At 45.3% G+C, this 27,373-nt stretch overlaps 1 protein-coding gene across 3 annotated transcripts in view; it reads left to right on the forward strand.

Annotated features, from left to right (window-relative positions):
• The window catches only part of LOC143770141 (sulfotransferase 2B1-like), a 272,873-nt gene that overhangs the window by 34,901 nt on the left and 210,599 nt on the right, over positions 1-27,373 (forward strand). Inside the window, exon 1 of one of the 3 annotated variants that reach the window (XM_077259467.1) lies at positions 5,682-5,702. The exons of 1 other annotated variant lie outside the window; for it this stretch is intronic. The gene's annotated coding sequence lies outside the window, so the exon portion shown is untranslated. Of the gene's footprint in view, positions 1-5,681; positions 5,703-9,358; positions 9,656-27,373 lie in introns of those variants that run through there. One more of the 3 variants, XM_077259463.1, reaches the window with a different exon arrangement.

Genomic DNA, 27,373 nt, shown 5'->3' on the forward strand with positions numbered 1-27,373 from the left:
TAACTGCTTCTGATGTTCACGCCTCTGATTTGGTTCGTGCCTTTCATAGGGCTCATCCGGATCGCCCTGGTGGTTCTTGTGAGGGTTCGGTGCCCCCTCCTTGAGGGGGGGGTACTGTTGTGAATCTGCTTTTGGGCTCCTTCTGGTGGTGGCTAGTGGTACTGGTGACTCGGGTCTGTGTTCTTTCTCAGTTCACCTGTTTTCATCAGTAGTGGGGTGTTCCTATTTAATCCTGCTCTTCAGTCATTGCCTTGCCGGCCATCAATGTAACCAGAGCCTTTCTGTTGCATGTTCCTGCTCCTAGACTACTGATCAGCTAAGTTGGACTCTTAGTCCTAAGTTTGTTTGCATTTTTGTTCCAGTTTACAGTTAAGTCATTCTCTGTAGCTGGAAGCTCTTGTGGGCTGAAATTACCACTCCGGTGTCATGAGTTGACACATGAGTTTTAAAGTAATTTCAGGATGGTATTTTAAAAGGGTTTTCAGCTGACCGTGCAGTTCCCTTTTGTATCTTTCTACTATCTAGTAAGCGGACCTCGCTTTGCTGAACCTACCTTCATACTGCGTATGTCTTTTCCTCTGAACTCACCGTCAATATATGTGGGGGGCTTCTGTCTCCTTTTTGGGGGAATTTCCCTAGAGGTAAGCCAGGTCTGTTTTTTCCTCTACTAGGGTAAGTTAGTTCTCCGGCTGGCGAGAGACGTCTAGGGATAAAACGTAGGCACGCCCCCCGGCCACTATTAGTTGTGTGGTAGGTTTAGCTCACGGTCAGCTCGAGATTCCATCACCCAAGAGCTCGTTCGTTATTTATGTGTCCTGACGTTCCCCTGCCATTGGGAACCATGACACCATTAGGGCTAGCGGAATGCACCAAATAATTAGAGAGATGGTATAAGGTGCGTTCGCAGCCCGGGGGTCCACCGTGCAGAGATGGAACCTGCTGCTGAGTAATGACGGACTATATGGTGGTACAATGAAGATACACACATGGGTTTGCTTCTCCCTGTATGAAAGAAGCGAACCCTGTTGCATCACAGGGCCGCAGTACTGCGCAAGCAAGGAGTCACAGAACTCTATCCCAAGACTCGGGATTAGAGGTCGTCTAGACCACTTGCGCTCGACACCGCTACTCGATGTCAGAGAATAACTACAATAGTAATTTTATGCACAAGAGTGCAAGCAGTGCCGCACTGGAGGACACCACTAACCACCCAGACTTGGGTCAGGGAAGCTCTCTAATAGCGCACAGCGCTGCACTGGCGGTCACAGCAATAGACGCTGTATCGTGTGTTTAGTACTGATGGCTCTGTCTGGCGCTAGATAGCAAACATCCACCTTACGCGAGCAGTCATACATAAGGGAGGGGATGATTAATGAGCAACTTTCACACATCAACACACACGTTTTCAAGTGTACACTAGCGCATGGCCGAGCGGCCATGCGAACCTTTTATAGCGGCAGTGCTACAAGACTTTCCAGATGGACCAATAGGAGCCGCAACAGGACCTGAGCATGTGACCCCCGACCTCCAATAGGCGGTCGTCCCGTGGGCATGCTCAGTATGTGAAAAGCAGGACTTAGTCCCAGAAAGACCTGCTCGCTGCTGAACATAGCTGGCTACAAGGACAGAGCCTGGAAGGGCAGCAGTAACCAGTCGTCCAGTATCAGTCTGAGCTAGATGCTGGGACCGACATCTCCACTGTGGCTGGAGAGGAATGGGAGACCGCAGCAGAAATGGTTCGAGATTCCGTCTGTGTAGAGGCGGGAACTTGACACCTAACAGGTACCATCATGTCTGTCCAGGCCTATTTCATGAGTTTTATTTTGTTTTTAATTCTTTGGAAGCATGGTTGAAAAGCAATGTCTGACTTTCATTTGTTCATTTTCATAGAATTTTTATTTATTATTTCTTTTGTCAGATTCAAGTTATTTCTGTGACCATTGAAGGTTTTTCTGTAATTAACCCCTTTCTGACCTCAGACGGGATAGTACGTCCGAGGTCAGAAGCCCCGCTTTGATGCGGGCTCCAGTGGTGAGCCCGCATCAAAGCCGGGACATGTCAGCTGTTTTAAACAGCTGACATGTGCCCGTAAAAGGCGTGGGCAGAATCACGATCTGCCTGCACCTATTAACTAGTTAAATGCCGCTGTCAAACGCAGACAGCGGCATTTAACTACCACTTCTGGCCGGGCGGCCGGAAATGATCGCATCGCCGACCCCCGTCACATGATCGGAGGTCGGCGATGCTTCAGAATAGTAACCATAGAGGTCCTTGAGACCTCTATGGTTACTGATCCCCGGCAGCTGTGAGTGCCACCCTGTGGTCGGCGCTCACAGCACACCTGCAATTCTGCTTCATAGCAGCGAACATCAGATCGCTGCTATGTAGCAGAGCCGATCGAGTGGTGCCTGCTTCTAGCCTCCTATGGAGGCTATTGAAGCATGGCAAAAGTAAAAAAAAAAGTAAAAAAGAATGTGAAAAAAATAAAAAATATATAAAAGTTTAAGTCACCCCCCTTTTGCCCCAATCAAAATAAATCAATTAAAAAACACTCAAACCTACACATATTTGGTATCGCCACATTCAGAATCACCTGATCTATCAATAATAAAAAGCATTAACCTGATCGCTAAACGGCGTAGCGGGAAAAAAATTTGAAACGCCAGAATTCCTTTTTTTGGTCGCCACGACATTGCATTAACAATAACGGGCGAACAAAAGAACGTATCTGCACCAAAATGCTATCATTAAAAACGCCATCTCGACACGCAAAAAATAAGCCCCAACCGACCCCAGATCATGAAAAAAGGAGACGCTACGCGTATCGGAAAATGGCGCAATTTTTTTTTTTTAGCAAAGTTTGGAATTTTTTTTCACCACTTAGATAAAAAATAACCTAGTCATGTTAGGTGTCTATGAACTCGTACTGACCTAAAGAATCATAATGGTAGGTCAGTTTTAGCATTTAGTGAACCTAGCAAAAAAGCCAAACAAAAAACAAGTGTGGGATTGCACTTTTTTTCCAATTTCACCACACTTAGAATTTTTTTCCCGTTTTCTAGTACACGACATGGTAAAACCAATGATGTCGTTCAAAAGTACAACTCGTCCCACAAAAAATAAGCTCTCACATGGCCAAATTGAAGGAAAAACAAAAAAGTTATGGCTCTGGGAAGGAGGGGAGAGAAAAACGAACACGGAAAAACGGAAAATCCCAAGGTCATGAAGGGGTTAAACGAGGGGTACCAACAATTTTAACCACGTGTGTATAGCACAGTTATTACACTATTACACATTTGCAGAGTTATAACACAGTTATAACACTATTACACAGTTCCAGTTATGACACAGCTATAACACAATTACACAGTTACAGAGTTATAAAACCTTTAAAATACTATTACACAGTTAGGCCACGTTCACACGCTGCGGGTTCCTCTGCGGGTTAATCCCGCAGCGGAATTGAAAATCTGCAGGGCAAAACCGCTGCGGTTATCCCTGCAGATTTATCGCGGTTTGTTCCGCGGTTTCCGCTGCGGGATTACTGCTGTACTATTGATGCTGCATATGCAGCAATATGCAGCATCAATAGTAATGTAAAAAATAATAAAAATTGGCTATACTCACCCTCTGACGTCGCGATCTCCCCGGCGCTGCAAGCGGCTGTGCCGACAAGGACCTTCGTGATGTCACGGTCATGTGACCGCGGCGTCATCACGGTCATGTGACCGCGACGTCACCACAGGTCCTGTTCAGCACCGCAACTGAGACCGGACGCCGCGGGCAGCGCTGAGAGGTGAGTATAGCATCATTTTTTATTTTAATTCTTTTTTTTTACACCCAAATATGGTTCCCAGGGCCTGGAGGAGAGTCTCCTCTCCTCCACCCCGGGTACCATCGGCACATTATCCGCTTAACTTCCCGCAACGTGGGCACAGCCCTATGCGGGAAGTTAGCGGTTCAATGCATTTCTATGGGTGCAGAATCGCTGCGATTCTGCACCAAGAAGTGACATGGTCCTTCTTTTTTTCTGCAGAAAATCCGCGCGGATTTTCCACAGAAAAAAAGGATCGTCGGCACAGCGGGTTTTGTTTTCCATTAGGTTACATTGTACTGTAACCTACATGGAAAAAGGATGCGGACCCGCAGCTGCAAAACAGCTGCGGGTCCGCAGCAAAACCCGCAGCGTGTGAACATAGCCTTACAGAGTTATAACACGGTTATAACACTATTAGGTTATGTGCACACGTATAATGGTCCTCTGCGGATTTTTCCGCAGCGGAATTGATAAATCTGCAGGGCAAAAACGCTGCATTTTTGCTGCAGATTTATCACGGATTTGCCGCGGATTTACCGCGTTTTTTTCTGCGGATTTCACTGCGGTTTTCTATTGGAGCAGGTGTAAAGCCGCTGCGGAATCCACAGAAAGAAGTGACATGCTGTGGAATGTAAACCGCTGCATTTCAGCGCGTTTTTTTCTGCAGCATGTGCACAGTGTTTTCTGTTTCCCATAGGTTTACATTGTAATGTAAACTCATGGGAAACTGCTGCGGACCCGCAGCTGCGGAAACGCTGCGGATCTGCAGCAAAATCTGCAGCGTGTGCACATACCCTTACACAGTTAAGGAGTTCTAACACAGTTATAACACTATTACACAGCTAAATATTTTGGTGTTACAGAGGACTGCAGGCAACATTTATTACATTAACTTTACACAGAATTATCCGTTTGTTATCTGTAATGGGTTTTTTTGGGGGGTGAGGAGGGATGGGGTTGGCAAAATATGTCTTTGGGCTAAGGCCTCTGTTATTTTCTAGCCTTATCAATGCCCCTGACCAGTGTTATCCCTAACTGCAAATATCTGTTAAAAAATCACTCTGAAATAATTAATTTGCATTTTATTGCATGAAACATGTAAAAATCACACAATATGATTTACTGAATTTTTTTAAGATTCAGTCTCTCACAGTTGAAGTGTACCTATGATAAAAATTAGAGATCTCTCCATTCTTTGTAGGTGGAAAAACTTGCAAAATCAGTAATGTATCAAATACTAATTTTCCCAACTGTATATAAAATATTAAAAAATAGCATTCCAAAATGAAAATGTAAGTGTGGTCAAATAAGTTTCTTCAAGGAAATAAATGGCCAACTGGTCTAAAAATAGACTACAATCCTACAGGCCACAAGAAACTATCTAGTAGCCAGATTCTGAGTTGCATATTTTAGTCCCCATGGACAAAAATCACCTTTAGTTATATGGTAGAGGAGAAACTAGGACCTCTTTATTATATCTGAAGCACTACTGCAGACTCCCCAGGATACAGCAGGCCATTGACAAAGAACACGACCAGACACCTGATTAAAACTGTAAATGTAACCTGAGTTTCGCCAACAGCACAAAGGAAAACACAGTAAAGTTTCACAAACACCTAGTCAGAATTGACTAGGACCTCTGTGCTGCACAACCTATAGGCCCAGCATGTTCTATACAATGCACAATACGGTAATTTATGTGACCTATGCTTCTGCCTAATGTGGGAGCTGCAGCGTTAACCCAGGAAAACAATGAAGTTAGATGAGTGCAAGGGGCCAACCCAGCAGTGGTGCAACACAGAAGTTCCCAAACTTAACGTCTTTCGAACCCACCCTTTTTTCAAACACACAAGAGATTTTCCTTGGGGACAGTTTTGTTCAGAATGTGAGTATATAAGTCTCTCTAATACGGTGAGTAAATATCTCAAGTTCATACAGTTCTGCTAGCAAATAATATCTCTGCCTGAGAATGTACATTTGGCACCAAACTCTTTAGTTCTGCGTCACGCTCCCACTGTAATCACTGTAGCAGGGCCTGAGCTCAGGACTTATCAACTGTAACCTGGTCGCTGAGGAGGCCGGCTGAACCTCTGTTCGACCATTAGCTGGTGTGGATGGTGGTATTGTTGCACGAAGCGTGGATTAGCCTGATAGGCTTAGAGGCTCAACACATCATAGCAGATGGTTTGGGGGAATTCGACTCTGCATCCAACTGTAGTCATCCCCCAAAGTAAGTCTATATGGTTTCCGGAACATAACAAACTCTGAGGTCCTCCTCCTGTCAACTCTCTCCTGGCTCTGAAAAACACCATGTGTTGGAAATTTTGGAGTTGGCCCCAGGATAAGAGTCAAAAATACAGGGGAATTTGTTAGAGATGAGTGAATCTTTTGATGTCTGAATTTGTCTACTTCGACAAATTTTCCCCCAAAATTAGATTTGTGGCAAATAATTATCAATATTGGAAATCTTGCTATTGCTTGGAAAATACATATTGGGAAGACGAGAGGGAACCCCACTAACCATAAAAGCTTATATTCTACAGGATAAAGAGAGAGAATATCCGCTGACCATAAGAGCTTACACTCTACAGGAGAGAGGACCCCACTGTCCATAAAACCTTACACTTTACAAGAAAGAGAGACTTACCTTGTGATTCTGGATATGGAAAAATACTTTAATCTGATGAGATAGCTGCAGGGGATTATGAGGAAGCCTGTGCAGCAATGCCAAATTATGTTAGCCCACTCTCTGATGTTTTACCAGTGTGAGAAATGATGCCGGGCATGTTTTTTTCTTGTCAAACTGCAAATTGAATCTCAAAATGTTCAAATTCATATGAGACCGCAAATTTTAGGAAATTTGACTCAAACTCGATCCTCTGCATATTAAATCTGTACAGTGTAAGGAGGCTAATGGCCGTTTAGTCAATGGGAGGTATGTGCCGTAGAGATGGCTGCTTCCTGTGATGCAACCCAGAGTATTCTTCTTTAGTGCATGTTGTTTAGTGCACCTGGGTCCAGGATGTGGGTAGCTATGAGAGATGAGCGGGTCTGGCTACTAACATGCCTCACCTGTGGGTGTGGCTACAGCCTACATAATGGAGGCTGTTGTTAGGCACATGGTCTGTGTGCAGAGAGGGAGAGGCCTTTCTGTGTGTGGCTCCAAACCGAGCCTGCGTGCTGGACATTGCCCAGCCTGTGTGCCCACAGGCCTGAGGGATCAGAATCCGGCTACAAACATTTGTGTTGTTTTGCCTGCTCTAAAGGCCTTGAACCTTTTGTTGCTGCTGCCGGGTTTATGAAGCAAATAAACCCACATGGACTTTTAAGAGAATGTGTCTCCTGTCTTCCTACTGTCCGCATCTGAGTGAGTACGAAACCCTTACAACAGCTATAAATTAATTAAAAGGGTTGTCTGTTCTAAAAAAGAAGTTACTCTGGACATGGATGAGGTGAAAATAACAGCTGTTGCAAACACACCTTCTGTCACCCTTTGCATCTAGTGCAGGCCAGTCTGGTGGTCTGGGACCAAAGTGCAGTTGGTGTCATCACGATTCTTCCTTCACTGTCCCGCTGAAGCCTGTGATTGCTTGCAGTGGTCAGGTGACTGCAATGGCTTGTCTGAAGGAAACATTCAGTGACTTCATGGCATGTCACACCATATCTCATTTGATACAAAACTGGAATTTTTTTCTGATTTACCACTGCTTTTGCCATTGTTATAAAAAGAGGCAGGGCTTAGTGGAAGAGGAAAAAAAATGCTATAAATTAACAAGTGTGCCAAATTTTACTCCGATGCAATTTTAGAAAAAAACTACTGTATGAAAAGCTTGTCTTACCTACATCTGAAACATATAAGCCAAGCTGTCTGTGTTGTGGTTCTTTATAATATGTTTTAATTTAGATATTATCAAACTCAGAAATGTATTTTGAATGTTTTCTGTTTTTGGACTTTCCTGATTTTGTGTACCATTTGAGTTTTTTATGCTAAATTACTTGCGGAGTGTTCTTTACCAAAATATATTTCTCAAAAGTAGCGTTAATTCTGATAATGTTTCACATTTTCTCCAGCATTTTTCTTATTTTCTTGTCATGCTTGCCCTCCAACTCTTTCAGCTATTTTCATTTTGCCTCTTTGTATTAAATATCCCAGGTTATTTTATAATTATTGACAACTCCAGAAGTGATCATATTATTTTATGGATAACCAAAACATAATGGACACCAGAGCAGTACTTGCAAAATATATATAACTTTATTACAAAATATGTTTTTTACTCCACATAAAGTTAAAATCATATGAATAAAGACAGTTGAATACAAACAATGATAATAAAATGCAATACAAAAAGGGTGGCGACACCTAGGTCCCACACATTAGCAGGTTGATAAAATATAAAACTCTATATATGCGCCTAGAACAAATCAAAAAGAATACAAGGGTAACGGATTTGTAGCATATAATCCTATGGTAGAACAGCTAAAGAAGTGCTGAAGGAGGGGATTGATTATAACTAGTGCTATATATAGTACATAGCGCAATAACAAAGATAGGCAACCCTATAATGCATTAATCAGCATGAAATTAATCAGGAGGGAAATCTCATGATACAAATTCATACACAAATAGAATCTTTCAGAGTACAACTAAATGTCACATCAACCCTGGTATAGAAAAAAAGACTTATAATGATGAGGCATAAAATGACAGAGATAATCAACCTGCTATAAATGTGAGAAAGAGACCCCAACGCGCGTTTCGTGATGTGCTTCTTCGGGGTTCGAAGAAAAAAGCATATTTCGTAATTTTATATATATTTTGCAAGTACTGTTCTGGTGTCCATTTCGTTTTGGTTATCTATTTGTATATTTATGGACGAGCTCCCTTTTGTATAATAGGTAGTGATGAGCGAATAGACTCGTTACTCGAGATTTCTCGAGCACGCTTGGGTGTCCCCTGAGTATTTTTTAGTGCTCGGAAATTTAGTTTTTATTGCTGCAGCTGAATGTTTTACATCTCTTAGCCAGCATAAGTACATGTCGGGGTTGCCTGGTTGCTAGGTGAATCCCCACATGTACTTATGCTGGCTAAGAGATGTGAAACATTCAGCTGTGGCAATAAAAACTAAATCTCCGAGCACTAAAAAATACTCAGAGGACACCCGAGCATGCTCGAGAAATCTCGAGTAACGAGTATATTTGCTCATCACTAATAATAGGCCTTGGGTTAATCTTATTATTCTATTCCTACACTTTTTGCAACATGTCTACTTCTCCTTTTATTCTGAAGCATAAGATTATTTTTTCTCCCGGAATTACAAGGTTGAGAGGGTAGAAAATTAAACCCTCATCTCTTTCTCAAACCATACTCTGAGCTCTCTCATGGTTTCCATTTCATTCTTCCATAAATTAGTGAGATCATAAAGGTTGAATTACAACCTTCTGCAAAACTCGCTATTGGCAGGAAAGGTAAAGCAGGAGGCACCAGATACAGCAGCACACCTCACAGCAAAAAGTATCATGTTCCTATTGAACGGAAGCCTGAAGAAGGAAGCTGTTTCTTAAGAAAAAAGTAGGATTAGGTTTGACGCTGCTCACATTCTGCGGTCCACAAGTAGGATTTCCGTAAATTTCTTTGATCATACCGCTGCTGCCAGCCAGAACATTTCTGTCAGTTGGCATTAACTGCAAGGATCATATGGAAACTATTGGGTAGAAGAACAATTAGCAGCTGATATATATTCCAACATTCCAGAGGACTCTGTTATTACAGTGCAAAGAGATCACTAAAGGCACCTCCTCAAGCAGTAGGAGAAATACCTTCACAGTACAATTCAGGTAAGTTCAAGATCAGAGTTAATAGTATTTTTTATTCTGGTCTACTGCAGATCAAGGATCAATAATTACACTTCCTTGTCTCCACAGGTCAGATTTTTGACTCAGTCTATTTGGCTGTGCAATAAGTTTACAGGTTATCATTTAAGATATATTGTGAGAAGTGATGAGCAAACGTGCTCGCCACTGCGCGCTAATTGCCTGAGTATCACTATGCTCGGTGTACTCGGCGAGCACCGAGCATTTCCAGGATTATTCGTCAGTAACTGGTGTCGCCACATTTTTGGCGGACTTTAGAGACCCAAACACACTGCAGGGATTGTCTGCCAGGCCATGAAACACTGCAGCCATCTTTGTTGTGGTCGTGCAGTGATTGGCTTGGCCGCACAGCATCATCCCTAGTATAAGATACCTGGGGCCCCCTGTTCGCCGCATTCTGCTCTGGATTCAGCGAGAGTAGGGAGAGCTGCTGCCGAGATAGGGTCAGAATCGTGGTTTTTATAGTTAGTGTAGGTCTGCAACTCTTAAATCCACAACTCCTGAGAAACCAACAGTCCTTTTTAGGGCTATTTCATGGGTCCCGATATTGCAGCGCTAGGTAGGCAGGGCACAGCATATTCACATCAGTGCAAGGCCTGCAGGCACTGTATGTGTGTCCATTGCTCCCATTGCATCCTTCTCAAAGCTCCATAACTGTCTACTGCTGCAGCTGCAGCTTCTTTATTATATACCTAGTTGCATTTTTTTTTCCCCAAAATTCCCCCCCCCCAAAAAAAAAATACAGTGTGTTCTGTCAGACTGAGGCCTGTTTGAAAATTATAGTTTGTCAGGCATACGTAGCATAGTTGTGTGTGCTAGCCTTGCGCCAATGTTTGTTTTTGTGTGTGTTTTAAATTCACCAAAATAGATCTCATATATCTGCGTGCCACAAGTTTTGGCATTTTAGGCCATTTTGCCACTGTTTTTGCTGTCTGTAACTCTAATTATATATAGCACTATTTGGCATTTAAAAAAAAAAAAAACAGGCCAGATATTTACCAGTGTGGTATTTCCGTGACAGCCCTCATATATCTGCTTGCTTCAAGTTTGGGCAATGTAGGCCGGAGTACTACTTTTTTTGCTGTCTGTTACTCTAATTATATAAAGCACTATTTAGCCTAAAAAAATACAAAAAAGGCCACATATTTCCCAGTATGGTATTTCCGTAACAGCCCTCATATATCTGCATGCTCCAAATTTGGGCATTGTAGGCCGGTGGACCACTTTTTTTGCTGTCTGCTAATCTACTTTTATGCAGCACTATTTAGCATAAAAAAATATAAAAAGGCCACATATTTGCCAATGTGGTATTTCCGTAACAGCCCTCATATATCTGCGTGCTCCAAGTTTGGGCATTGTAGGCCGGTTTACCACTTTTTTTGCTGTCTGATACTCTAATTATATACAGCACTATTTAGCATAAAGAAATATGAAAAGGCCACATATTTGCCAGTGTGGTATTTCCGTGACAGCCCTCATATATCTGCGTTTTCCAAGTTTGGGCATTGTAGGCTGGTGGACCACTTTTTTTGCTGTCTGTTACTGTAATTATATACAGCACTGTTTAGCCTAAAAAATATAAACAGGCCACATATTTGCCAGTGTGGTATTTCCATGACAGCCCTCATATATCTGTGTGCTCGAAGTTTGGGCACTTTAGGCCGGTGGACCACTTTTTTTGCTGTCTGACACTGTACTTATATACAGCACTATTTTACATAAATTAACTTTACAAAAAAGCCCCCCAAAATTGAATACAGTCTTTTATATCAGGCTGAGGCCTGCCTGGTGTTTGCGTTTGAAAAACCTGGCTTTTTTTTTTTCACTGGCTTTCCTACTCTGGCGGAGAAAATTGCGCGGCAGCCCACACCAATTTTTTCCGTGATTTAACCCTTTAATTTAATAGCTAGAACCCCCAAATTTGACACAGAGACACCTCTTACATTAGTAAAAAGGAATATGTAATAAAAGAAGGGATATGAGATGGTATACTGTATGTAAACCATGTCTCATATCATGTTGGGTTTGTGAAGGAGATAGGAAAAGCCGGCAATTGAATTACCGGCTTTTCTGCTATCTAGCGCTGTATGAAATGTACATATATAGATATATATATATATATATATATATATATATATATATATATATATATATATATATATATGTGTGTCTCGCTGACATATACTGTGTATATATATATATATATATATATATATATATATATATATATATATATATATATATATATATTATATATATATATATAGACTGTACATATGTTTTAATGAATATTTGGGCCCATGGATACATTGTATGTCCAATTTGCAAGCCTGCGAGAAAATCTCGCAGTAAGGATGCCATATGGATTACATACGGAGGATGACATGTGCAAAATACGCTGCGACACCTGTTGTGAATTTGCTTTTTGCTCCCTCTAGTGGTTACTAGTTTTTTGACTCTGGTTTTTCTGTCATTCCTTTTATCCGCACCTGGGTCGTTAGTTAGGGGTGTTGCTATATAAGCTCCCTGGACCTTCAGTTCAATGCCTGGCAACGTAGTTATCAGAGCTAGTCTGCTGTGCTCTTGTCTACTGATCCTGGTTCCAGTTATATCAGCTAAGTCTGCCTTTTGCTTTTTGCTATTTGTTTTGGTTTTGTATTTTTGTCCAGCTTGTTCCATATCTACATCCTGACCTTTGCTGGAAGCTCTAGGGGGCTGGTGTTCTCCCCCCGGACCGTTAGACGGTTCGGGGGTTCTTGAATTTCCAGTGTGGATTTTGATAGGGTTTTTGTTGACCATATAAGTTACCTTTCTTTATTCTGCTATCAGTAAGCGGGCCTCTCTGTGCTAAACCTGGTTCATTTCTGTGTTTGTCATTTCCTCTTACCTCACCGTCATTATTTGTGGGGGGCTTCTATCCAGCTTTGGGGTCCCCTTCTCTGGAGGCAAGAAAGGTCTTTGTTTTCCTCTACTAGGGGTAGCTAGATTCTCCGGCTGGCGCGTGTCATCTAGAATCAACGTAGGAATGATCCCCGGCTACTTCTAGTGTTGGCGTTAGGAGTAGATATATGGTCAACCCAGTTACCACTGCCCTATGAGCTGGATTTTTGTATTCTGCAGACTTCCACGTTCCTCTGAGACCCTCGCCATTGGGGTCATAACAGTTTGCCAGGCCCAGTATTAAATGTTTAATGCATTGCAGAAGAGGGATTATAAGAAAGAAGATTCTGAGTTTTTTTTTTTTTTTTTTTTCTTCTTCCCCTTTACCTCAGAGTGGCTATGCTTGCTGCAGACATGAATGTCCAGACCTTGATTACAAGTGTGGACCAGCTGGCTACTCGTGTGCAGGGCATACAAGACTATGTTATCAGAAATCCTATGTCAGAACCTAAAATACCGATTCCTGAACTGTTTTCCGGAGACAGGTTTAAGTTTAGGAATTTCGTGAATAATTGTAAATTGTTTTTGTCCCTGAGACCCTGTTCATCTGGAGATTCTGCTCAGCAAGTAAAAATTGTTATTTCGTTCTTACGGGGCGACCCTCAGGATTGGGCTTTTTCGCTGGCACCAGGAGATCCGGCATTGGCTGATCTTGATGCGTTTTTTCTGGCGCTCGGTTTACTTTATGAGGAACCCAATCTTGAGATTCAGGCAGAAAAGGCCTTGCTGGCTATGTCTCAGGGGCAGGACGAGGCTGAAGTGTATTGCCAAAAATTTCGGAAATGGTCCGTGCTGACACATTGGAACGAGTGTGCACTGGCCGCTAATTTTAGAAATGGTCTTTCTGAAGCCATTAAGAATGTTATGGTGGGTTTTCCCATTCCCACAGGTCTGAATGATACTATGGCACTGGCTATTCAAATTGACCGGCGGTTGCGGGAGCGCAAAACCGCAAATTCCCTCATGGTGTTGTCTGAACAGACACCTAATTCGGTGCAATGTGATAGAAAAACCGCAAATTCCCTCATGGTGTTGTCTGAACAGACACCTGATTTAATGCAATGTGATAGAATCCTGACTAGAAATGAGCGGAAAATTCATAGACGCCGGAATGGCTTGTGCTACTACTGTGGTGATTCTACACATGTTATCTCAGCATGCTCTAAACGTATAGCTAAGGTTGTTAGTCCTGTCACCGTTGGTAATTTGCAACCTAAATTTATTCTGTCTGTAACTTTGATTTGCTCACTGTCATCTTATCCTGTCATGGCGTTTGTAGATTCAGGTGCTGCCCTGAGTCTCATGGATCTCTCATTTGCTAAGCGCTGTGGTTTTACTCTTGAACCATTAGAAAATCCTATTCCTCTTAGGGGTATTGATGCTACACCATTGGCAGCAAATAAACCGCAGTATTGGACACAGGTTACCATGTGCATGACTCCTGAACACCGCGAGGTGATACGTTTCCTGGTTTTACATAAAATGCATGATTTGGTTGTTTTAGGGCTGCCATGGTTACAGACCCATAATCCAGTCCTGGACTGGAAGGCTATGTCAGTCTCAAGTTGGGGCTGTCGTGGTATTCATGGGGATTCCCTGCCTGTGTCTATTGCTTCTTCTACGCCTTCGGAAGTTCCGGAGTATTTGTCTGATTATCAGGATGTCTTCAGTGAGTCTGAGTCCAGTGCACTGCCTCCTCATAGGGACTGTGACTGTGCTATAGATTTGATCCCAGGCAGTAAATTTCCTAAGGGAAGACTGTTTAATCTGTCGGTACCTGAACATACCGCTATGCGTTCATATATCAAGGAGTCTCTGGAGAAAGGACATATTCGTCCGTCTTCTTCCCCTCTTGGTGCGGGATTCTTTTTTGTGGCAAAAAAGGACGGATCTTTGAGACCTTGTATTGATTATCGGCTTTTAAATAAGATCACTGTCAAATTTCAGTATCCTTTACCGCTGTTGTCTGACTTGTTTGCCCGGATTAAGGGTGCCAAGTGGTTCACCAAGATAGACCTTCGTGGTGCGTACAACCTTGTGCGCATTAAGCAAGGTGATGAATGGAAAACCGCATTCAATACGCCCGAAGGTCATTTTGAGTACTTGGTGATGCCTTTTGGGCTCTCCAATGCGCCTTCAGTTTTTCAGTCCTTTATGCATGACATTTTCCGGAAGTATCTGGATAAATTTTTGATTGTTTATCTGGATGATATTTTGGTTTTTTCTGATAATTGGGATTCGCATGTGGAGCAGGTCAGGTTGGTCTTTAAAATTTTGCGTGAAAATTCTTTGTTTGTCAAGGGCTCAAAGTGTCTCTTTGGTGTACAGAAGGTTCCCTTTTTGGGGTTCATTTTTTCCCCTTCTGCTGTGGAGATGGACCCAGTCAAGGTCCGAGCTATTCTTGATTGGACTCAGCCCTCGTCAGTTAAGAGTCTTCAGAAGTTCTTGGGCTTCGCTAACTTCTACCGTCGTTTTATCGCTAATTTTTCTAGCATTGTGAAACCTTTGACGGATATGACCAAGAAGGGCTCCGATGTAGCTAACTGGGCTCCTGCTGCCGTGGAGGCTTTCCAGGAGTTGAAACGCCGGTTTACTTCGGCGCCTGTTTTGTGCCAGCCTGACGTCTCACTTCCCTTTCAGGTTGAGGTGGATGCTTCGGAGATTGGGGCAGGGGCCGTTTTGTCGCAGAGAGGCCCTGGTTGCTCTGTTATGAAACCTTGTGCCTTTTTCTCTAGGAAGTTTTCGCCTGCCGAGCGAAATTATGATGTGGGCAATCGGGAGTTGTTGGCCATGAAATGGGCATTTGAGGAGTGGCGTCATTGGCTTGAGGGTGCTAAGCATCGTGTGGTGGTCTTGACTGATCACAAAAATCTGATGTATCTCGAGTCTGCTAAACGCCTTAATCCGAGACAGGCCCGCTGGTCATTGTTTTTCTCCCGCTTTGATTTTGTTGTCTCGTATTTACCAGGTTCAAAGAATGTGAAGGCCGATGCTCTTTCTAGGAGCTTTGTGCCTGATGCTCCTGGAGTCGCTGATCCTGTTGGTATTCTTAAAGATGGAGTTATCTTGTCAGCTATTTCTCCGGATCTGCGACGTGTGTTGCAGAGATTTCAGGCTGATAGGCCTGAGTCTTGTCCACCTGACAGACTGTTTGTCCCGGATAAGTGGACCAGCAGAGTCATTTCCGAGGTTCATTCCTCGGTGTTGGCAGGTCACCCGGGAATTTTTGGCACCAGAGATCTGGTGGCCAGGTCCTTTTGGTGGCCTTCCTTGTCAAGGGATGTGCGGTCATTTGTGCAGTCCTGTGGGACTTGTGCTCGAGCTAAGCCTTGCTGTTCTCGTGCCAGCGGTTTGCTCTTGCCCTTGCCTGTCCCGAAGAGACCTTGGACTCATATCTCCATGGATTTCATTTCTGATCTTCCGCTATCTCAGGGCATGTCCGTTATCTGGGTGATATGTGATCGCTTCTCCAAGATGGTCCATTTGGTTCCTTTGCCTAAGCTGCCTTCCTCTTCCGATCTGGTTCCTGTGTTTTTCCAGAACGTGGTTCGTTTGCACGGCATCCCTGAGAATATTGTGTCAGACAGAGGATCCCAGTTCGTTTCCAGGTTCTGGCGATCCTTTTGTAGTAGGATGGGCATTGATTTGTCGTTTTCGTCTGCTTTCCATCCTCAGACTAATGGACAGACGGAGCGAACCAATCAGACTTTGGAGGCTTATTTGAGGTGTTTTGTCTCTGCTGATCAGGACGATTGGGTGACATTCTTGCCGTTGGCTGAGTTTGCCCTTAATAATCGGGCTAGTTCCGCCACCTTGGTTTCGCCTTTTTTCTGCAACTCTGGTTTCCATCCTCGCTTTTCTTCGGGTCATGTGGAGCCTTCTGACTGTCCTGGGGTGGATTCTGTGGTGGATAGGTTGCAGCAGATCTGGAATCATGTGGTGGACAACTTGAAGTTGTCACAGGAGAAGGCTCAGCGCTTTGCCAACCGCCGCCGCGGTGTGGGTCCCCTACTACGCGTTGGGGATTTGGTATGGCTTTCTTCCCGCTTTGTTCCTATGAAGGTCTCCTCTCCCAAATTTAAACCTCGTTTTATTGGGCCTTACAAGATATTGGAAATCCTTAATCCTGTATCTTTTCGTCTGGATCTTCCTGTGTCGTTTGCTATTCACAATGTATTTCATAGGTCCTTGTTGCGGCGGTACATTGTGCCTGTAGTTCCTTCTGCTGAGCCTCCTGCTCCGGTGTTGGTTGAGGGCGAGTTGGAGTACGTGGTGGAGAAGATCTTGGATTCTCGCCTCTCCAGGCGGAGGCTTCAGTACCTGGTCAAGTGGAAGGGCTATGGTCAGGAGGATAATTCCTGCGTGGTCGCCTCTGATGTTCATGCGGCCGATTTAGTTCGTGCCTTTCATGCCGCTCATCCTGATCGCCCTGGTGGTCGTGGTGAGGGTTCGGTGACCCCTCACTAAGGGGGGGGTACTGTTGTGAATTTGCTTTTTGCTCCCTCTAGTGGTTACTAGTTTTTTGACTCTGGTTTTTCTGTCATTCCTTTTATCCGCACCTGGGTCGTTAGTTAGGGGTGTTGCTATATAAGCTCCCTGGACCTTCAGTTCAATGCCTGGCAACGTAGTTATCAGAGCTAGTCTGCTGTGCTCTTGTCTACTGATCCTGGTTCCAGTTATATCAGCTAAGTCTGCCTTTTGCTTTTTGCTATTTGTTTTGGTTTTGTATTTTTGTCCAGCTTGTTCCATATCTACATCCTGACCTTTGCTGGAAGCTCTAGGGGGCTGGTGTTCTCCCCCCGGACCGTTAGACGGTTCGGGGGTTCTTGAATTTCCAGTGTGGATTTTGATAGGGTTTTTGTTGACCATATAAGTTACCTTTCTTTATTCTGCTATCAGTAAGCGGGCCTCTCTGTGCTAAACCTGGTTCATTTCTGTGTTTGTCATTTCCTCTTACCTCACCGTCATTATTTGTGGGGGGCTTCTATCCAGCTTTGGGGTCCCCTTCTCTGGAGGCAAGAAAGGTCTTTGTTTTCCTCTACTAGGGGTAGCTAGATTCTCCGGCTGGCGCGTGTCATCTAGAATCAACGTAGGAATGATCCCCGGCTACTTCTAGTGTTGGCGTTAGGAGTAGATATATGGTCAACCCAGTTACCACTGCCCTATGAGCTGGATTTTTGTATTCTGCAGACTTCCACGTTCCTCTGAGACCCTCGCCATTGGGGTCATAACAGACACCCTGCCTACGGATGACATACGGATCACTATTTTGGGAACATTTTTGCGTATTACGGCCGTAAAAAACAGACCGTATTTTCATACGCCTAGAGTGACGCCGGCCTTACTCATAAATACAGGCATTGCTGACAGAGGTGTCCACTAGGGTTGAGCGACTTTCATTTTTTTAAGATCGAGTAGGGTTTTGGGAAACCCGATTTTGTCCAGAGTCGAGTGCAGTCGGCCGATTATCGCTAAAAGTCGGGGATCGACCGAAACACGAAACCCAATGCAAGTCAATGGGGAAGCATAGTCGGCAGTGAGTGGAGGCCAGGAAAACACCTACAGTGCCCATTTTAATGCCAAAAACATCCATTCTTGTTTCTGAAGCTTGCCAATCTTAATTAACTGTATAATAATAGTTGGGCATAGGGAATTGGGGGAAAGTTGTGGGGGGAGTAGGGCTGGCTCAAGTTTTTCGTGGGCCCAGGAAATGCGGACTACGTCACGGCGGTGTTGCAGGGAAAGGTAAGTATTTAAACGTTGCAAGTGCTGTGATCCTGAGCAAGCAGGGGGGGGCCCACTCGTTCGCATTGCCACTGGCACAGGGCCCCTCAAAGTACGGCGGTGTGTTTGCATGGCGGGGGCGCCTCCCACCAGCAGCGACACTTTTGCGTACTCTGAGGGGCCCTGTGCCAGTGACATCGCCAACGAGTATGCCCCCCCACCTGATGAAGGAACCTGCACTTTCATCTGCACCTTCCTCTTTGTCCCTGTGTAAGGTGGTATAACATGCGGGAAGGGGAACCTTACTTTCAGCAGGGTCAGATTCTGGCTGTGTAGAGTACAAGGGGAATGTAGTGGTCTAGGTCAATGTACCAGCAGTCTCATTTAGCAGTGGCTGGGCAATGGGCAGGATGAGGAGGAAACAGATATAGGGCCAAAGAATAAAGTAGGCTACATGCAGTTCAAAATTGGTAACAGGACTAAACAGGCGGCATTGCTTTGTTCAGTGGAGTAGCAAACCCAAGAGCAGCAGACACTGTTTCAAGGGCCTAACCACACTAGTAGGCCAAATGCAGTTTAATATCTGATAGTATAGGGCGAAAGCCAGAATGTGGAAGCTCAGCTTTGTTCAGTTGAGGACAACACCAGGGAGGGGCAGACACCTTTAGTAGGCCGGAAAAGCCTATTGCATTTTTTAAAATGGTAATTTGGAGCAGAAGGTTGAAGCTCAGCTTTATTTAGTTGAGGGCAACACCAGGCAGGGGCACACAGACAGACACCTTTAGTAGGCCGGAAAAGCCTATTGCATTTTTTAAAATGGTAATTTGGAGCAGAAGGTTGAAGCTCAGCTTTATTTAGTTGAGGGCAACACCAGGGAGGGGCAGAAGCCGTTAGTAGGCCCTAACCACCTTTTTTTTTTTTTTAAAACCACTTAATGAGAGCCGGAAGGTTGAAGCTCAGCTTTATTTAGTTGAGGACAACACCAGGCAGGGGCACACAGACAGACACCTTTAGTAGGCCGGAAAAGCCTATTGCATTTTTTAAAATGGTAATTTGGAGCAGAAGGTTGAAGCTCAGCTTTATTTAGTTGAGGACAACACCAGGCAGGGGCACACAGACAGACACCTTTAGTAGGCCGGAAAAGCCTATTGCATTTTTTAAAATGGTAATTTGGAGCAGAAGGTTGAAGCTCAGCTTTATTTAGTTGAGGACAACACCAGGCAGGGGCACACAGACAGACACCTTTAGTAGGCCGGAAAAGCCTATTGCATTTTTTAAAATGGTAATTTGGAGCAGAAGGTTGAAGCTCAGCTTTATTTAGTTGAGGGCAACACCAGGGAGGGGCAGAAGCCGTTAGTAGGCCCTAACCACCATTTTTTTTTTTTAAAACCACTTAATGAGAGCCGGAAGGTTGAAGCTCAGCTTTATTTAGTTGAGGACAACACCAGGCAGGGGCACACAGACAGACACCTTTAGTAGGCCGGAAAAGCCTATTGCATTTTTTAAAATGGTAATTTGGAGCAGAAGGTTGAAGCTCAGCTTTATTTAGTTGAGGGCAACACCAGGGAGGGGCAGAAGCCGTTAGTAGGCCCTAACCAAAGTTGAAGGCCAAATGCAGTTTAATTTCTGATACTATAGGCCGAAAGCCAGAAGGTGGAAGCTCCGATTTAGACAGTGGAGGACAATTTGAATTAGGGACTGCAGACAGACTTAGTAGGCTGTCCCCTGTGGACCATGCATCCACCACATTAACCCATTGCGCCGTAATGGACACGTAATCTTCCGTGGCCATGCCTACAGGTCCATGCGTCTGTTGTCAGGTGCACCTTTGTACTCACAGATTGCCAGAGTGCATGGACAATGCGGTCTTCTACATGCTGGTGGAGGGTTGGGATGGCTTTTCTCGCAAAAGAAGTGTCGACTGGTTAGCTTGTAGCGTGGTACAGCGTAGTCCATCATGGCCTTATTAATAGTAAATAAAATATATAACTAGGCTCTATGAACTTTTAAATAGGTTCCAGGGGTACACGGGCAGCATTGGTGTGGTCAGTGGAGGAGTATTGCAAGTAGGGGCTGCAGACAGGCTATCAAAGGCCTAAAATAACAAACAGTAGGCAGTCATGGCAGTTTTACATCGGTTACATGGATACACAGGCAGGCACTCCAGGCAGCATTGTGGTCAGTGGAGGAGTATTGCAAGTAGGGGCCGCAGACAGGCTATCAAAGGCCTAAAATAACAAACAGTAGGCAGTCATGGCAGTTTTACATCGGTTACATGGATACACAGGCAGGCACTCCAGGCAGCATTGTGGTCAGTGGAGGAGTATTGCAAGTAGGGGCCGCAGACAGGCTATCAAAGGCCTAAAATAACAAACAGTAGGCAGTCATGGCAGTTTTACATCGGTTACATGGATACACAGGCAGGCACTCCAGGCAGCATTGTGGTCAGTGGAGGAGTATTGCAAGTAGGGGCCGCAGACAGGCTATCAAAGGCCTAAAATAACAAACAGTAGGCAGTCATGGCAGTTTTACATCGGTTACATGGATACACAGGCAGGCACTCCAGGCAGCATTGTGGTCAGTGGAGGAGTATTGCAAGTAGGGGCCGCAGACAGGCTATCAAAGGCCTAAAATAACAAACAGTAGGCAGTCATGGCAGTTTTACATCGGTTACATGGATACACAGGCAGGCACTCCAGGCAGCATTGTGGTCAGTGGAGGAGTATTGCAAGTAGGGGCCGCAGACAGGCTATCAAAGGCCTAAAATAACAAACAGTAGGCAGTCATGGCAGTTTTACATCGGTTACATGGATACACAGGCAGGCACTCCAGGCAGCATTGTGGTCAGTGGAGGAGTATTGCAAGTAGGGACCGCAGACAGGCTATCAAAGGCCTAACATAACAAACAATAGGCTCATGGCAGTTTTACAGCGGTTACATGGATACACGGGCAGGCAGCTTGGTGGTCAGTGGAGGAGTATTTAAAGTAGGGACCGCAGACAGGCTTCAAAGGCCTAACATAAGAAAATGGGCTGGCTGTAGGCACTTTATAATTGGTTCCAGGGGTACACGGGCAGCAGTGGTCTGGCCAGTGGAGGACTAGTGGAAGGAGGGACCGCAGACAGGCTTCAAAGGCCTAACATAAAAAAACGGGCTGGCTGTAGGCACTTTATAATTGGTTCCAGGGGTACACGGGCAGCAGTGGTCTGGTCAGTGGAGGACTAGTGGAAGGAGGGACCGCAGACAGGCTTCAAAGGCCTAACATAAAAAAATGGGCTGGCTGTAGGCACTTTATAATTGGTTCCAGGGGTACACGGGCAGCAGTGGTCTGGCCAGTGGAGGACTAGTGGAAGGAGGGACCGCAGACAGGCTTCAAAGGCCTAACATAAAAAAATGGGCTGGCTGTAGGCACTTTATAATTGGTTCCAGGGGTACACGGGCAGCAGTGGTCTGGCCAGTGGAGGACTAGTGGAAGGAGGGACCGCAGACAGGCTTCAAAGGCCTAACATAAAAAAATGGGCTGGCTGTAGGCACTTTATAATTGGTTCCAGGGGTACACGGGCAGCAGTGGTCTGGTCAGTGGAGGACTAGTGGAAGGAGGGACCGCAGACAGGCTTCAAAGGCCTAACATAAAAAAATGGGCTGGCTGTAGGCACTTTATAATTGGTTCCAGGGGTACACGGGCAGCAGTGGTCTGGCCAGTGGAGGACTAGTGGAAGGAGGGACCGCAGACAGGCTTCAAAGGCCTAACATAAAAAAATGGGCTGGCTGTAGGCACTTTATAATTGGTTCCAGGGGTACACGGGCAGCAGTGGTCTGGTCAGTGGAGGACTAGTGGAAGGAGGGACCGCAGACAGGCTTCAAAGGCCTAACATAAAAAAATGGGCTGGCTGTAGGCACTTTATAATTGGTTCCAGGGGTACACGGGCAGCAGTGGTCTGGTCAGTGGAGGACTAGTGGAAGGAGGGACCGCAGACAGGCTTCAAAGGCCTAAAATAACAAACAATAGGCTCATGGCAGTTTTACAGCAGTTACATGGATACACGGGCAGCTTGGTGGTGAGTGGAGGAGTAGTGCAAGGAGTGTCTGTCCCAGTACTCCCAAAATATAAATAGATGTTAATGTCTCGCAAAACAACCAAAACAAAAAAAAAGGTGGCATACTTAGGTACAGGGGTGGGCTCATCTGCTGAGTTTCTGACATAGTAATTTGGCAGTAACTATTTAATGGTGCCAATATAGGACACAGACACAGACTACTTTAAGTTGCATCATAGATGTCTACAAATTTGTATTGTCAGTGCCAGACATTGAATGATGTCAGCGAATAGACTAAAGATTGGTGGAGCTGTGCGACATAATTTTGCATGTGGTAGAGCACATTTTGAGCTGGGGTAGGGGGGAACTCTCTAGAGGCCGGCGGGACCGCCCCAGGGCCCCTCATGTTACAACGGTGTGTCTGACGTTGGGTGCGCACCACCACCGCCAGAGACACTACATTGTACTATGAGGGACCCAGTAGCAATGCCGTCAACCAAAAGCGAGCACACCCACCTCTTCAGACAAACAGCAGTCTCACGGGTGCTTGTGCCAAGTCGCGATACCACGGCCCCGTGTGGGGAGTTTGGCCATTTAGGGAGGTGTAAACATGTCGTATGCTGTACAATCAGCTGCAGCAAATTAGACATTAGAAAAGTAATTCACAGGCAAGAGCCTTTCATAGGAAAGCTAGGTGTCGGCCGGGCAAGGTGGGGCAAAAGATTTCGAAATCCAGTTGTGGTTCATTTTAATGAATGTTAGATCGTCAACATTTTGGGTAGCCAGACGAGTCCTTTTTTCGGTTAATATTGAACCTGCAGCACTGAATACTCTTTCTGATAGGACACTTGCTGCCGGGCAAGCAAGCTCCTGCAATGCATATTCTGCCAATTCTGGCCAGGTGTGGGAATGACGGTTGAGGGAGAACATCGATAAGGGATGAAAAATAGTTAGTAACCATACTGGACAAATGTTGTCTCCTGTCACTTTCAATTGATGCAGCAGTACCTGTCCTGTCTGCGGTCATAGCAAAATCACTCCACAACCTGGTCAGAAAACCCCTCTGTCCAACGCCACTTCTGATGTGTGCACCCCTAACACTCCTAGTCTGCTGCCCCCTGGAGCTCGTGTGAGAACGATCACGTGCGCTGTGTGCTGGGAATGCCTGAAGCAAACGGTCAACAAGAGTTGATTGTTTGGTTGCTAATATTAGTTCCAAGTTCTCATGTGGCATAATATTTTGCAATTTGCCTTTATAGCGTGGATCAAGGAGGCAGGCCAACCAGTAATCGTCATCGTTCATCATTTTCGTAATGCGTGTGTCCCTTTTTAGGATACGTAAGGCATAATCCGCCATGTGGGCCAAAGTTCCAGTTGTCAAATCTCCGGTTGTGATTGGTTGAGGGGCAGTTGCAGGCAAATCTACGTCACTTGTGTCCCTCAAAAAACCAGAACCCGGCCGTGACACGCAACCAATTTCCTGTGCCCCCGGGAAAGGTTCGGCATTAAAAATATACTCATCCCCATCATCCTCCTCGTCCTCCACCTCCTCTTCGCCCGCTACCTCGTCCTGTACACTGCCCTGACCAGACAATGGCTGACTGTCATCAAGGCTTTCCTCTTCCTCTGGTGCAGACGCCTGCTCCTTTATGTGCGTCAAACTTTGCATCAGCAGACGCATTAGGGGGATGCTCATGCTTATTACGGCGTTGTCTGCACTAACCAGCCGTGTGCATTCCTCAAAACACTGAAGGACTTGACACATGTCTTGTATCTTAGACCACTGCACACCTGACAACTCCATGTCTGCCATCCTACTGCCTGCCCGTGTATCCTCCCACAAATAAATAACAGCACGCCTCTGTTCGCACAGTCTCTGAAGCATGTGCAGTGTTGAGTTCCACCTTGTTGCAACGTCTATGATTAGGCGATGCTGGGGAAGGTTCAAAGACCGCTGATAGGTCTGCATACGGCTGGCGTGTACAGGCGAACGTCGGATATGTGAGCAAAGTGCACGCACTTTGAGGAGCAGGTCGGAGAACCCAGGATAAGTTTTCAATAAGCACTGCACCACCAGGTTTAAGGTGTGAGCCAGGCAAGGAATGTGTTTCAGTTGGGAAAGGGAGATGGCAGCCATGAAATTCCTTCCGTTATCACTCACTACCTTGCCTGCCTCAAGATCTACTGTGCCCAGCCACGACTGCGTTTCTTGTTGCAAGAACTCGGACAGAACTTCCGCGGTGTGTCTGTTGTCGCCCAAGCACTTCATAGCCAATACAGCCTGCTGACGCTTGGCAGTAGCTGGCCCATAATGGGACAACTGGTGTGCAACAGTGTCATCTGCCGATGGAGTGGTTGGCAGACTGCGTTCTGTGGAAGAGCTGTAGCTTCTGCAGGAGGACGAGGAGGAGGAGGAGGAGGGGGTGCGAACGCCTACAGCCAACTGTTTCCTAGACCGTGGGCTAGGCACAACTGTCCCTAAATTGATGTCGCCTGTGGACCCTGCATCCACCACATTCACCCAGTGTGCCGTGATGGACACATAACGTCCCTGGCCATGCCTACTGGTCCATGCATCTGTAGTCAGGTGCACCTTTGTACTCACAGATTGCCTGAGTGCATGGACGATGCGCTGTTTAACATGCTGGTGCAGGGCTGGGATGGCTTTTCTGGAAAAAAAGTGTCGACTGGGTAGCTCGTATCGTGGTTCAGCGTACTCCATCAGGGCTTTGAAAGCTTCGCTTTCAACTAACCGGTAGGGCATCATCTCTAACGAGATTAGTCTAGCTATGTGGGCGTTAAAACACTGTGTACGCGGATGCGAGGATAAGTACTTCCTTTTTCTAACCAGAGTCTCATGTAGGGTGAGCTGGACTGGAGAGCTGGAGATCGTGGAACTTTCGGGTGTGCCGGTGTACATGGCAGACTGAGAGACGGTTGGAGACGGTATTGTTTCCGCCGGTGCCCTAGATGCAATATTTCCTCCTACAAAACTGGTGATTCCCTGACCCTGACTGCTTTTGGCTGGCAAAGAAACCTGCACAGATACTGCCGGTGGTGCGGAAAATGGTGGCCTTACAGTGACGGAAGGGATGTTGCGTTGCTGACTAGCTTCATTGGCCGAGGGTGCTACAACCTTGAGGGACGTTTGGTAGTTAGTCCAGGCTTGAAAATGCATGGTGGTTAAGTGTCTATGCATGCAACTAGTATTTAGACTTTTCAGATTCTGACCTCTGCTTAAGCTAGTTGAACATTTTTGACAGATGACTTTGCGCTGATCAGTTGGATGTTGTTTAAAAAAATGCCAGACTGCACTCTTCCTAGACTCGGATCCCTTTTCAGGGATTGCAGACTGAGCTTTAACCGGATGGCAACGCTGTGCTCCAACAGGTTTTGGCTTTGACACGCGTTTTGGGCCAGATACGGGCCCGGCAGATGGAACCTGTTGCGATGTTGATGCCTGCTGCGGCCCCTCCTCCACCTCCGCTTCTGAACTACTGCCGCCTGCACCCTGTTCCCCCAATGGCTGCCAATCGGGGTCAATAACTGGGTCATCTATTACCTCCTCTTCGAGCTCGTGTGCAACTTCGTCTGTGTCACTGTGTCGGTCGGTGGTATAGCGTTCGTGGCGGGGCAACATAGTCTCATCAGGGTCTGATTGTGGATCTGTACCCTGAGAGGGCAATGTGGTGGTCTGAGTCAAAGGAGCAGCATAGTACTCTGGCTGTGGCTGTGCATCAGTGCACTCCATGTCAGAATATACTTGTAATGGGCATGGCCTGTTAAATGTTTCACTTTCTAAGCCAGGGACGGTATGTGTAAAGAGCTCCATGGAGTGACCCGTTGTGTCGCCTGCTGCATCCTTCTCTCTTCTTGTAGTTTTTGCTGAGGAGGACAAGGAAGCGACTTGTCCCTGACCGTGAACATCCACAAGCGACGCGCTGCTTTTACATTTACCAGTTTCGGAAGAGGAGGCAAAAGAGCTAGAGGCTGAGTCTGCAATGTAAGCCAAAACTTGCTGTTGCTGCTCCGCCTTTAAAAGCGGTTTTCCTACTCCCAGAAAAGAGAGCGTTCGAGGCCTTGTGTAGCCTGACGACGAAACTGGCTCCACAGCTCCAGACTTAGGTGGAATATTTTTATCCCCACGACCACCTGATGCTCCACTACCACTACCATCATTACCAGCTGACAATGAACGCCCACGACGACCTCTTGCACCAGACTTCCTCATTGTTTTAAAATCTTAACCAAAGTAACTTTATTTGTTGCTGTCAAACAACTTACACGGTGAGCTATAACTTCAGTATGATTTCAATATCCCTTAACAGGTTGGTGAGACCACAAGGAAAATCAGGCACAATGTTACACACTCTGTTTTCTGTGGCACAAAATCACAGAGATGACACACACGCAGGACTGTCACTCAAGCACTAATGTCAATATTAATCTCCCACCTAATTTATTTTTTTTTTTTTCTCAGGGAGACTTTAGAAACCAAATAATATTAAAAAAAAAATAAAAAAAAATAGGCTTTCTATAGCCCACTGAATGAGAGAGAGAGGTGGCACACCCAGGAGTCAAGACTGGCACACAAGCTGAAAGGGCAATATTACTCTCCCACTGTTTTTTTATGTATTTTTTGTTTTTTAAGGGAGACTTTAGAAACCCAATAATATTTAAAAAAAAAAATAAATAGGCTTTCTATGGCCCACTGAATGAGAGGGAGAGAGGTGGCACACCCAGGAGTCAAGACTGGCACACAAGCTGAAAGGGCAATTTTACTCTCCCACTGTTTTTTTATGTTTTTTTTTTTTTTTCAGGGAGACTTTAGAAACCAAATAATATTAAAAAAAACAAAAAAAAAATAGCCTTTCTATGGCCCACTGAATGAGAGAGAGAGGTGGCACACCCAGGAGTCAAGACTGGCACACAAGCTGAAAGGGCAATATTACTCTCCCACTGTTTTTTTATGTATTTTTTG

This window comes from Ranitomeya variabilis, chromosome 4 (assembly GCF_051348905.1).
Source record: "Ranitomeya variabilis isolate aRanVar5 chromosome 4, aRanVar5.hap1, whole genome shotgun sequence".
Classification (NCBI taxonomy): Eukaryota; Metazoa; Chordata; class Amphibia; order Anura; family Dendrobatidae; genus Ranitomeya; species Ranitomeya variabilis.